Here is a 13,496-nt window from a genome sequence, read left to right on the forward strand (position 1 = left end):
AAAATATCTGTCCCTCTGGTTGAGTTGGTGAAGAATGAAATATTCAGGAAGCCTATTCTTGAAGCCCTTGAGCTAGAAACCAAACAAGCCTCCACTGACTCTGTCAATTTGCAAGATGACAAGTCTACCATTGTGCTTAGCCCCATGATTGAAACTACTAATAATAATTCTCCATATTTCTATATCTCCTTGACCATTCATGACAAAATCCTCCACAATTTCCTAGTAGACACAAGGGCTAGCCACAATCTAATGCCTAAAGTTTTCATGGAAGAGTTAGGTCTTGATATCGCTAGACCCTATCATGATTTATTTTCTTTTGATTCAAGGAAGGTGAAATGTCTTGGATTGATTAAAGATCTGGCCATTACCTTAACTCAACTGCCTATGAAGAGTATGATGATGGATATTGTGGTAGCAGATGTCCCTCCCAAGTTTGGCATGTTGTTGTCCAGAGGGTGGATTAAGAGACTGGGTGGGACATTACAGAATGATCTATCTTATGCTACTGTCCTGCTATTTGGAGGAGAAAGCAGGAGGTTATATAGAGAAGCACAGCTGGCATACATCATTAGTGATAAGAAGAATCCCACAAATCATCCTATATATGCAGTAGACACTGATTTTGGAGCATGTATTCTCCAAATAGAAGAATCTCAGAAGGCCGAAATGCAAATCAAGAAACCAACAGTTCAGGCCGAAGAAGAGCAAGGAAGTCAGGTTTGGGAGATGTTCTTTGATGGAGCATGTTCCAGGGAGACTGCAAGAGTAGGGTTGGTGCTACTGTCTCCAGAAAAAGAAAGTATTCAGCTGTCTTACAAGCTGGTTTTTCAAGTCACAAACAACATAGCAGAATATGAATCACTACTGTTGGGCCTCAATGCAGCAAAGACAGAGGAATCAAAAATATGAAGGTATTTGGAGATGCTGATCTGATTATTCAGCAAGTCAATAAAACATTTCAAGAAAAGCATCCAAGGCTTAAAGCATACAGAGATGAGGTATGGAGAATCAGGGATGCCTTTGATTATTTATGTATTTCATACATTCGTAGAGCCCAAAATCAACTTGTTGATTCCCTTGTTGTTTCTGCTAGTTTATTCATACCTCCCAGATTAGCGTATGAAGTGCAAATGAAATATAGACCATCCTTGCGTGATAATGTCCTCCATTGGAAATTCTTTGAAGATGATGATGAGATAAATAGGTTCCATCAAGTCATTGATGAATTTTCTGAGATGAAAATTGACCAAGAGAACGATTCCTTGAACGAAAATCACCAGTCCCAGCTTAGAAATAAAATTGATAAAAACAGCATTGTCCAGCTTCCTAGTAATCATATTCCTAAAGGCCTAATTCCTCTTGAAAGATTGTTTGACTAGAATGATGTGCCTTACAAAGCGGCTCAAAAAGAAGATCAGTCAACAGTCTGTAAACATAATATAGGAAGTCCAGGTCAGCCCAAATTTATAAATCTGTCTACTCATCTATCAGCTGACCAAACTGCTGAATACTACAATTTAATGAGGCAATTTGCAAATGTGTTCACTTGGGAATACAGTGACCTGAAAACGTATGATAAGAATATAATTCAGCACAAAATCCCTCTGGAAAAAGACACTGTTCCTTTCAAACAGAAGCTGAGGCCAATAAATCCCATGCTTCTTCCACTGATTGAGAAAGAAATTAAAAAGTTGTTGGCTACCAAAATCATTGTTCCTCTTAGGTATTCAAAATGGGTAGCCAATTTGGTAGTGGTGAGGAAGAAGAGTGGTGAAATCAGACTGTGTGTCGATTTCAGAAATTTGAACAAGTGTTCAAAGAAAGATAACTATCCACTGCCAAAGATGGAGCATTTGTTGCAGAAGGTCTCAGGAGCAAAAGTGATGTCATTTTTAGATGGATTTTCAGGCTTCAATCAGATTGTTGTGCACCCAGATGACCAAGAAAAAACTGCATTTACCACTCCTTGGGGCACGTTTATGTATGCTAAAATGCCATTTGGATTGATGAATGTTGGAGCCACTTTTCAGAGAGCTATGGATATAGCGTTTGTGGGAGAGAAGGACAAATTTGTGCTGATCTACCTTGATGATATAACTGTCTATTCCAGCAGCCATCAAAATCATTTGCAGCATTTGAAAAAAGTGTTCTTGAAGTAGGAGGTTTGGAATATCAGTTAATCCTAAAAATCACAATTTGCTTTGAATGAAGGTAAGCTGTTGGGACATATTGTGTCTGCTGCAAGTGTTCAGATTGACCCAGAAAGAGTCAAAGAAATTCAGGCTTTGACTATCCCCAGATCAAAGAAAAATATACAGTCTTTTCTGGGCAGAATTAATTTTGTCAGGAGGTTTATTCCAAATTTCGTTGAGCTAGTAAAGCACGTAACCTCCATGTTGGAAAAAGGAGCAGAGGTAATATGGACCGAAACAGCAAGAAAATCATTTGATTCCATCAAAAAGGCTATAATGGAAGCTCCCGCATTAATAAGTCCTGACTACAATAAGGAGTTTCATGTGTTTTCATTTACTTCTGAAGACACCATTGCAGTTGTTTTATTGCAGCAAGATGAAGAAGATTCAGAGCATCCAGTGGCATTTTTCAGCAAGAATTTGAGGGATGCTGAACTGAGGTATGATATGATAGAAAAGCAGGCTTATGCTCTTATTAAATCATTAAAGGCCTTCAGAGTTTATATCTTGCATTCAAGAATAATTGCATATGTTCCCTCTGCTGCAATAAAAGATGTCCTAACCCAACCTGATGCTAATGGAAGAAGGGCGAAGTGGATTGCTAAAATGATTGAATTTAACATAGAGCTAAAGCCCACAAGGTTGGTCAGAGGTCAGGGGCTTGCCAAGTTATTAGCTGAAGAAAATTGCAGAACTTTAGACATTGATTTCCTATGCATGATGGCAGAAAATGGTCAGGCAGAAAAAGAGGAAAATGTGGTTGAAACAGTGAAAGAACAGTCAGTGCCCGAGAATCTAGCTTCATGTAATTGGTATGCTACAATAATTAACTTCTTGTTGAAGCTAGAGATTCCTTCAGAATTTACTCAAAGTCAAGCAAGAAATTTAAAACTCAGGGCAGCAAAATATTGCATCAATGATAGCCTGCTCTATTGGAGGGATCCGTCTGGAATATTCCTAAGGTGCCTGGACAGAGAATAGTTAAGAGAAGTGATGCAGCAGTTTAATAACAGCATATGTGGAGGGCACCATTATTGGAAGACCACAGCCCACAAGATTCTCAGAGTTGGGTACTATTGGCCCACTTTATTTTTTGATGTTTTTGTTTTTGTTAAATCTTGTGACAGGTGCCAGAGATTTGAATGAAAACAGCAGTTAAAATCCTTGCCCCTAAAACCAATTCAGGCAAAAGGACCTTTTCAGCAGTGGGGTCTGGATTTCATTGGTGAAATTAGTCCGCATTCTAGTGGCTAGCATAGGTGGATATTAGTTTCCACTGATTATTTCACAAAATGGATTGAAGCAGTGCCTACAAGGAAGGCTAACCATAATGTGGTCATAAAGTTTTTAAAAGAGAATATTTTTAGCAGATTTGGTTGTCCACATAAGCTAATAATAGATAATGCAGTAGCCTTCAGGGCAAAAGACTTGGTGGAAATGTGTGATTCAATGGGCATTAAACTGGTTCATTCCACCTCATATTACCCTCAAGGCAATGGTCTAGCAGAATCTTCCAACAAGAGTCTAATAAGGATAATTAAGAAGTTGTTGGAGGATAACAAGAAGAATTGGGATTCCAAGCTCAAATATGCACTTTGGGCTGACAGAGTGACCATCAAAAGATCCACAGGGAATTCTCCATTCAAGCTGGTGTATGGCACAGAGGCAGTATTTCTGATTCAACTTACCCTCCCTGTGGCAAAATTCCTTCAAGAAGAGCAGGATGAGGAAGAAGACGTGGCAAGAAGGATCACTGATTTGACAGAGTTACATCAGATTATAGAACAGCTGGTTGAAAAGGCTGTAGCATATCATAGAAACATCAAGGAATCCTTTAACAAGAAGGAAAAAAGAACTAATTTTCAGGTTGGAGACTTGGTCCTGAAATGGGATGCACTGAAGGAAAATAAAGGTAATCATGGGAAATTTGATGCTTTCTGGACAGGGCCTTTCATCATCTCATAACGAGGGAACAACACCTTCGCACTGAAAAGTATGGGGAGAGAAGAAGTTTTTTATGGCCTAGTTAATGGGCGTTTTCTCAAAATTTATGTGGTTTAAGGTCTTTTGGCCTTAAAAATTGTAAATATTTTGTTTCAGTTGTAGTATAGAATTAGTCAGACTCCATGCCCAATGGAACACTAGGAATTTTTCTAATTTGTTTTTCGTCAGGAAGGCATTGATCTACAGGTTCTTGAGACCTCAAAGGGAGGATCTCATCCCCAGAAGGAGCCATTGTTAGCGTTGCTATACAAAAGGATAAAAATGGGTCCAAAAACACTCTCAAAGTCTACAAATCTGCTTAAATCATGCCAAGGGATCCATGCATGCTTATTGAAATCTCCAATTTTGGTCAAAGGTCATCCACCGATCAAAATAGTTGCAAGAGGAGAGCCCTTAGAGGGTCGACAATGCATTATCAGGAGGCGGAAACACTACAAAACCATGAAAAAACCCTCAGGCGTAGGCTTAAATAATGGTGGCGCAACAGCCATTAGATTTCGCCGGCCAACAGTCTAGATCTAATCGGCGGATCGCAATCGCACATTTACCCCGCTGCCCCCTATTGCCCTTAGTCTTCCACCGCTGTGATATTGCGATGCGATCTGATCGCTATCACAAATCACACCCATGTGTGTTAAGGCTCCGCCCTTTGTCTTCGCCGATGCGATATCGTGATTGCTCCGTTGTCGTCCGATCAATCCCGACGATCCAATGGCCCACATTTCTTTGCGCCTGCTTCCGAAGTACCGATGCGATGTTCATCGGTGATCGCAAGTCGCAGGTCAGGGCTTGATGTTAATGTAGACCACTCCATTTCCGCCGATGCGATATCAGGTGCCGGACCCGATATGACTCACCATTCCTTTGTATAAAGTCTCACGTCCGCTTTTTCGCCTCCGATAGTGTATTTGCCGATACTCAATCTTCCCACCTTCATGCTCCCACCGAGACATATCCTCTGTCCATCTGTGCGATCCAACGGCTAATGTCTTTTCTCCGTCTTGCTCATGCCTCCTCCAAACTGTCTACATCCATAGCCGGTCCCGTGCATCCCAAGGAAGAAGGTGGCCATTATTCACCACTCTGCGTAGTTAATCCTCAACCACCGCATTCAATAAGCAGAATGGCTTAGAAGGAAAAGGACATGCCTCGAGCCGGCCATAGCATTTATCAGTTATGGAGATTGTTTCATATTACACTCTACCGGCTCAAGAAGGACAGCAGAACATCCGAGGAGGTCAAATTCATTTGCAGACACAGTCAGATTGCAGCAGAGACCCATATTAGATAGTTAAAGTGGTCAATGATCCATTATGACCCCTCTACGCATGGAACAACAGAGCATTTTTGTAAAGAAACTCTATATATACACAAAAAAGAGATGTAATTAGATTGATGAGTGTGAGGTGAGTGTGTTGTAAAGCTTCAACTTCTAGAGACTGTAACTATTTTGAGACCTGCAGTTTCTGGTCTTCATGTCCAGCTAATACAAGCTTCTTTTGCTGTCATTTGCTCACTTTTCACTTCTTCTGGCTCCAGGTTGTGCCTGTCTTGCATTAATTCATGAGCTGTGAAGGTTTAGCATCAGAGGGGCTGTCATCCCACCTCTATGTTAGAATTTAGTTGTTCATTGAAATTGCCAGCAAGTTTCTATTGTTTAAATGCATAGAGAGCTATCATCCTGTCTGTGTATTAGATAATAGTTTTACAGACCTCCTTTCTGGTTGCAGCCGGCCATCACATGGTCCTGTGTATCTGCTGGTGCAGTTAGTCTTCTCCATCATCACATTTTGTTTAAACTGTGAGTAATTGGTGGTTAAAAGCCTTGTAGTTTGGGGGTGTTCACCCATGTCTGGGGCCAATCATAGTAGGAGTGGTTATCTGGCTTGAATATACAACATTTCTTTCACTCATCCATCATTTTATCCAACATTTTGTTGAGTTTATAATGTTCCCCAGCATCACTGATATACAACCTAGGTGAGTTTCTTGGGGTGATAACACTCGGATCATCCAGAAGCGGCATAGTGTTAAAGTCTCTTCATCAAGTGAACCAATGGAGAGAGATATGGACATCAAAGAGAGATACAAAGATATTAAGGCCAAAAATTAAGAAATAAAAGATGAAATATATTCACAGTACTTAAAGCAGACTCCTGGCAACCACAACAAATTACTTTCTGCATTTGATTATAAGACAGGGAAAAAGCAGATGACCTTTTTGCAACCCACAGTACAACATCCTAATCAGCAGAAGATTACAAAAATACTGATTATGAGATTTCTACCAAAGATGTTCATCCTATAGACCAAATAGAATTTCATAAGCAAGTAGGAGAAATGCTATACTCAACTATGACCAACAAAGCTATGAGTGCCCAAAAGCTTCACAATTCTTTGGAAAATGTAAAAGTACAGTTGAAACTAGAAAAAGCATCCTCACAGGCTAAAGATAACAGAATTAAATCCCTTGAAGATTTGGTTATTGAAATGGGATATGATCCAAAGAATTTCAAAGGTGCAGAAGAACTCATTAAGAAAAAGAATGCAGACATTGTTGCATTGAGTAAACAACTTAAATTTCCTCCTACTAAACTTCCATAGACCAAGGAAGTTCTAGAGAATCAAAACCAAAAAGATGATATGATGAACCTCATTCTTCAGTTAACTGCTCAATTAACAGAAATGGAAAATGAGATGGATAAGTTAGTACAGGAGAAAAAGGCCAACATGGAAGTAGTTACTCTCACTACTATTCCTATAGTTACTACAACAGTTCCTTCTACTTCAGCAGTTCCAGTAGCTACAACACTTCCAACTACATCAGCAACTACATCAGTTACAGAATCATGTATAGCAACAGCTTATCCTAGTGATGAAGAAATTAAATTAATCAAAGCTATGCAGGATATTTCTAGTCAAACAAATGAAATAAATAGACTTAAAGATCAAATAAAAAGACTAGAAGATGAAAATAAGTTGGCACAAATCATGCATAAAAATGAAACACAGAAGTCAAACAGATTGACTAAAAGAATACAGAAGTTAGAGAAAGAATTGGCATTGAAAGAACCACTTGCCCAAGCAAAGCAGTAACTGTGGGCCAATATCATTAACTATGTTAATGATATTTGGCCATCAATCCAAGTCATCTTTGAGCAGAAGGAATTAATCAAGGAAGCAACTGAAGCTATTCAAAAAGTTAAGGAAGAACTTGGTAATAAGCTAGAGGAGGCCAATGAAATCATTAAGTTTCTTAATTCCAAGAACAAACAAGAATTGGAAGAGATTGGAATAAGTTACAGGACTGAAACAATTCTAGAAGTGAAAAAGGTGATCTCTAAGAGGAACTTGATGGTACAACTTGAGGAGAAATGCCAAACAATGGAGCTAGAAATAGCCGGGTTCATGGTCAAATTTGATGTTTTGAGGCAGAAAGGTATACCTAATCCATTGGTCATTAATGATAGGTTAATGAGGCATGAAGACTATGATAAGAAAATTAGAGAAGTGGCAAAGGAACAAGCAAACAATTCAGCCATGAAAGGAATTCCAACAGGAAAAGTGCTATAACAGAATTTTAAGAATCTCTTTTACCTCTAACATGAGGTAAAATATCTCTTTATCAACAAACCTACATTTGCAAAATACACAAAGGCTGATGAAATCTTCAGAAGAATGGTAAAAATCAAATTACCAGATGCAGAGATTTGGGAAAAGTTGAATGAGCTATTGTGAAAATGAAAGGTAAAACAACAAAGAGTAACAGATCAGTTAAGTCAAAGAGTATAAGATGAAAGACAGAGTTTAAAAGTCAAAGGCAGAGTAAAGGGACAACCAGCATAGAGCAACAACAAAAGAAAGAGAGCAGCAAAAGATCAAAACAACAAACAACAAAATCAGTAAAAGTAGGGACAACTAGCCTTTTAGTCTCCTAGGCATCCATATCTTCTTGCATAAAGATATTTCTTTTTCCTTGAATAATTCCCAAATCAATTTTAGGATATTTTGTAACAGTTTTTGTATAAATACTTCACAATTCAAAGTATTGGGTGTGGATTTCTGAACATTTCTATAGTAGAACTCATCTACAACCTGAGGGTTTATTGTACCATTTTCAAGTCAACAGACTGGACAAGTAATAAAGGCATTGCATTACAGGATTCATGTGTTGGGAAACTTCAGTGAAGTATCTTTCAATTGTTCAAATTGTTATTTTTCTTAAGTATTCCATAAACTTGTGTTTTCCAAATTTGAATGTAATAACTGGAATATTATTCCAGAATTTGTTTAAGTACACTCTGTCTTGAACAATTATTCATTTTGATGTTTTCTTTTGATATCTAGAGTAGGGAATTCTTCATTGATCCCTAGTTTCGATTGACCTCTTTAATTTCCCCCATTATCCGATTTGAGGAATCCTTAACTACTCCTTGATCCTGATTGAAACCCACTTTACCCTTCAGCTTAAAAGATCTGAATTTGCTCAGCTACCTTGCCCTGTGGACACTTCCTTTTGAACTTGATTCAGTCCTGTTTTCTTGACACATTGACTCCATAGCCCAAATGGAAAATAGACAGTCTTCTATCCATCCAAGCCAGTAATTCCACCAACAAATCAAATCAAAACCAAATCAAGCTTACATAACTAGCCTAAAATCAATTAATTCATCAAAGTTAAATTATTAAGAGAGAGCCCTCTCTTAGCATTAGGAAGGCTAGATCTTCATCTCAAAAGTAGGTTTGTGGTTACCTCTATTATTTCTTTAAACACAACATGACAACCCTAGGGAAATTTTAGAGTCATAACATAGTGGCGACTGTTAACATAGTAATTTGTCACTGTCTTCCTGTCAGTCTTCCTACTGTGTCATGAGACTAAATCAATCATGCTCATGCTCTCTAATGTTGTCAAATGACCCACTTTGCTAAAGTTTTTCTATCATCGCGACTGTTGTAAAAATAAACGCGCTGATGAGCGCTCCAAAATAGACCGAACACGCTGCCAGCGCGGAAGTACACGTGATTCCCACGCTGGTCGAAATTCATGAGACAACGCGTCTGTTGCTTATGTTTGCTCGCGCTGATATGACTTTCTTCGTTATTCAGTAGCGATGTCAGTGCTCCGGTGTAGTTATGCACCCGCAATGATCCAGTCTGGGTGAGTTTGTTCTGACAGTCGGCCTTCCAGATGACTCTAGACCTGGTTGTTGGCCTTGTAAATGTCGCCCTCCCTTCTATGGCATGTATGTTTCGTCATTTGAGCCACCTTCCTTGGAGATAAGCTCATCCTCCCACCATTCATGGAGACTCCTTCTCCTATTTAAGCCTCCACCATTGCCATGAGCTACTAGTTTGGAATTCATAGTGTTTGGAGTGTTGCTGATAGTGTGTGAGCTTGATAGGTAGCTGGTGTGACAAGTGTGGGATTGTTAGAGAGCTTAAGGAAGGTTGTGAAGTGTTTTTATCTTGTGTAAACTTGTGTGAGAGAGAGTTTTGTCTTGGGAGTTCTACCTTCAAGGGTGAATGCTTGAGGGACTTGCTGGCTGGACCCTCTTGAGAAGGATTTGACATCAGAACTATGGTTGTATTCTTCTTTGTTTATCAATAATAGACGACTATCATTATGGTTCCACTCTTATTGTCTTTATGATAGTGTTTGAGTTATATCCTTTCTGACTGATATATAGTTGCATCTATTGGATTTTATGCTTGTGTTTGTATCATTCTTTGCATGTGTAGGTGTCCGTGCACGAGGATCATGAAGATTGTGACCAGCTGGGGCAAAGGAACAGGAGCATCAACTCTTCTACAAGTACTAGCATTGGAATCCAGGTAGGCCTTCATCATTGGTCTTTCATTTGCAATTAGGAACCTACGTGTTATCGTTGTTTGATTGTTGTTAGACCCTATTTGGACTAGTATGGATCGCCTCTGTCCGCAAAGGGGATTTACCTCCACAATAGCGACCATACTGGGGAAATCAGTCCTCAGTTTAATAAATCTTAAAAGAATTCCTAAATCTCATATTTTCACCTTAAGGCCATTTTAGGGTTGTCAAAAAGTTTCATTAATAAAAATTTTAAAATTCTTGCTTCCAAAAGAACATACTATACCAGGGCACATCCAAATCCAAACCCTGCTATAATTGTTGATAATCTGGACAGAATCTTAAGAAAAAACAATAAAGTAGAAAGTCAAGAAAGAATTAGTCAACTAATCAAAGCAAATTCACTTCCTAAAGAGTTATCAAACTTAGAGGATTTACAATTTGATTTATCATTTGAGCATTCTTTGTTTCATACCAAATCTGAAAATTCAGTCTATGACACTGTAATAGACCCTACTTTTATTCAATTTATTGAAGCAAAGAAGAATACTATACATCCTGATTTAGATCAACATGTTCTAGACACTTTTGACAAACTTGATCCTTTAACCTCAAATTTGATAAGGCACATAGACGAAGCCTATTTTCAACAGTGTGTTGAATAGCTGCCCTAATTGCTGCTACTCCTAAGCATTCTACCATTCCTTCAGAGTCTATAAATTCATCTTTATTTAGTACCAACTCATCTATTATTTCCACTACACTTCATTCCACAGAATCATTCATCCCCAAGCTTCCTCTTCAGCCCAAAGTTTTATTTCCATATCCAAATACTTCAAGTTCATCTTCTAGCACTTCTGCTACATTTTCTAGCACTTCAAGCTCATCTATAAGCCCTTCAAGTTCATCTTCAAGCGCTACCACTTTACCTCCTAGCCAAGCTAGAATCTTAGCCATGGCTGCCAGATATGCTCCTTTGACCTTACCAGCTCAAGTACATGCCATGCCCCAAGACTACCAAAGTAAAATCTTTCAGTTTGATGGCACTGGTCAATATATTGCATAGCAACATGTAAATAAAATGAATGATTATTTTGAATTACATGAAATTGATGAAGAAGATGTACATATGAGATTATTTGCACAAACACTAGCAGGAGATGTCAAGAAATGGTTTAAATCTTTACTTGCTGGTCATATTGTTGATTTAACTATTTTCCATAGATTGTTTATTAATAGATGGGAAAGAAAGAAAAATCCTTTACAAATATTGTTTGAATATGAAAACATTAGAAGAACTCCTAATATATCTGTTCAGGACTATTGTACTAGATTTAACAATATTTATAATGCAATCCCTGCAAATATCAAACCTCCGCCAGACTTGGCACTAATCAAATTTCTTGATGGTTTTGACATTGATATGTCTTACCAATTGAGAGAAAGAAACCCTCCAACTTTAGAATAGATGCAGAGTGATGTTGTTAGTGTAGAAGCTAACTTGTTGGCTAGAAGAGCTAGAATGAGGAATGAGAGGAGAGTTACCATTAAGGAAGAACCATCCACTTCAGATGTTAAGATAGATACTTTGGCTGAAAGGTTAGAAAAGTTAATGGATAGATTAGATAATATGGAAAGAAAACCTCAATGGGAAAATCAACAAGGACCTCAAATTAGAAACCCTAACTTTAGGAAAAATCCTAACACTGGAAAATCAAAAGAAAGTACACCCGATCAACAAATTAGGCCACCTTTCCAAGAAAATTATGCTGAAGGTTCACAACAGCTTGAATAAGACCAGGACACCTAGATAAACTTGATGGGAGTAAACAATGAAGACGCCATTTTTCTTACCCAGGAAGAACAGGAGTTGTACATGTTACAGAAATTACAATTAGAATCTGGAGAGTCCTTTGACGACAAACAAGGCTATGAATCTGCTATCTATGAAGTTCATAAACAATATAGCCTTAGAAGAAAAAAGAACACAGAAGTTCCTACTAAGAAATCAGTCCAAATCCAAACTAAGAAAATAGCAGAAGCCCTGTTATCACTCCAGGAAACTCTCCTAGGTTGCAGATCGGAGATTCCTGGAAACATATAATCTTCAATTTGTTCTTTGAACTATTTGAATGAATGATGGTTTGGATCAAGTCGGATAATCATCTCAACTCTATTCTCACTCAAGACATGCATGAACACCTTCAACAATACAAGGCTTTAGACTACTAATGCTCAATATTTTATAGATTCAATGGAAATATGGAAAATACTGACTATACTAGCAGATTGCATACATAAACATAAATGAATGGCTAGCTACAGGCAACAAAAGAGAATACTCACTGTACCGGCAGATGCATATACGACCGCATATGAATGGCTAGTTACAGGCAGTAAAGAAGCTTGCAAATCTAATTCATCAAAGCAGAGATAAGATGACAGTTATCTGGCCTTAGACACAAAAGAAAACATGAAAAAATTGTTCAAGTGCAAGCATAGAACAGTAAAGAGAATGTACATTGAACATATAATAGCAAAAGAAGATAATATTGCTAGAATGATTATGAGAAGCTTGAAGGAACAGAGAAGGAACAATCTCCAAAAGTTGAACCCTTATTACATCTTACTTTTAGCGATTTATAGCATGTTTACAATGCTCTTGAGCCTTTCAAATTGTCTCCTGAGCTCTGTTATGTGGTGGAATGGCTCTCTGGGCCTATGAAAAACCTTTAAAACATGAATAGTGACTGCATTTTGTTATGAACAGAAAACACAACAATACTGTAAAAATGTCGCCCTCTGTATGTATTTTGGACTTCAAAAGTCCTAAAATATGGTTTAATTATCCATCAGGTTCGCCCTCGTTGCCAGCGCAAATCATATTTGGCCTGGTTTGTGTATTTCCCTTATATAATGAAATATGTGAAAACACTGAAAAATGCATGAAAAATGGCTTTGGCGGACTTCAAAGATTATATATTTTTATTCAGGAAACCCATCGGGTCTGGGTTCCATCGCTATTGCACTGCCCCTGTTTCCATTTGTATCTCGTTGAAACAACGAAAATACACAAAAAACATTAAAATATGGCTTTCCCTAGACCTAAAATATTATATAATATCATTCTCGAACCCTTTCGGGTCCATGTTGTATCGCTATCGGTGTTGTCATGTGTTCCTTTGTATTTCTTTTAAACAATGAAATACATTAAAATACATTAAAAAAGGCCTTCACGCGGACTTCAAAATTTATAAAACATCATATATAATGTCGTCGAGTCCGGCTCATTGGGTCGCACATATTCCTGTGCATAGGCCCCGCCCATGGTTTGGTGCTGATGCGATATGGCAATGCGATCTGATCGCAATCGCATATCGCTTGAGCCAGAGGTCTTATGTTTAGCACTCATAGTAATCTGCCGATGTGACCCGTCGATCTGATCATCGGCGATTGTTGATCAGCGG

The sequence above is a fragment of the Pinus tabuliformis genome, chromosome 8, assembly GCF_031772625.1.
Source record: "Pinus tabuliformis cultivar Carrire ecotype Pingquan chromosome 8, CPIR1, whole genome shotgun sequence".
NCBI classification, from domain to species: domain Eukaryota; kingdom Viridiplantae; phylum Streptophyta; class Pinopsida; order Pinales; family Pinaceae; genus Pinus; species Pinus tabuliformis.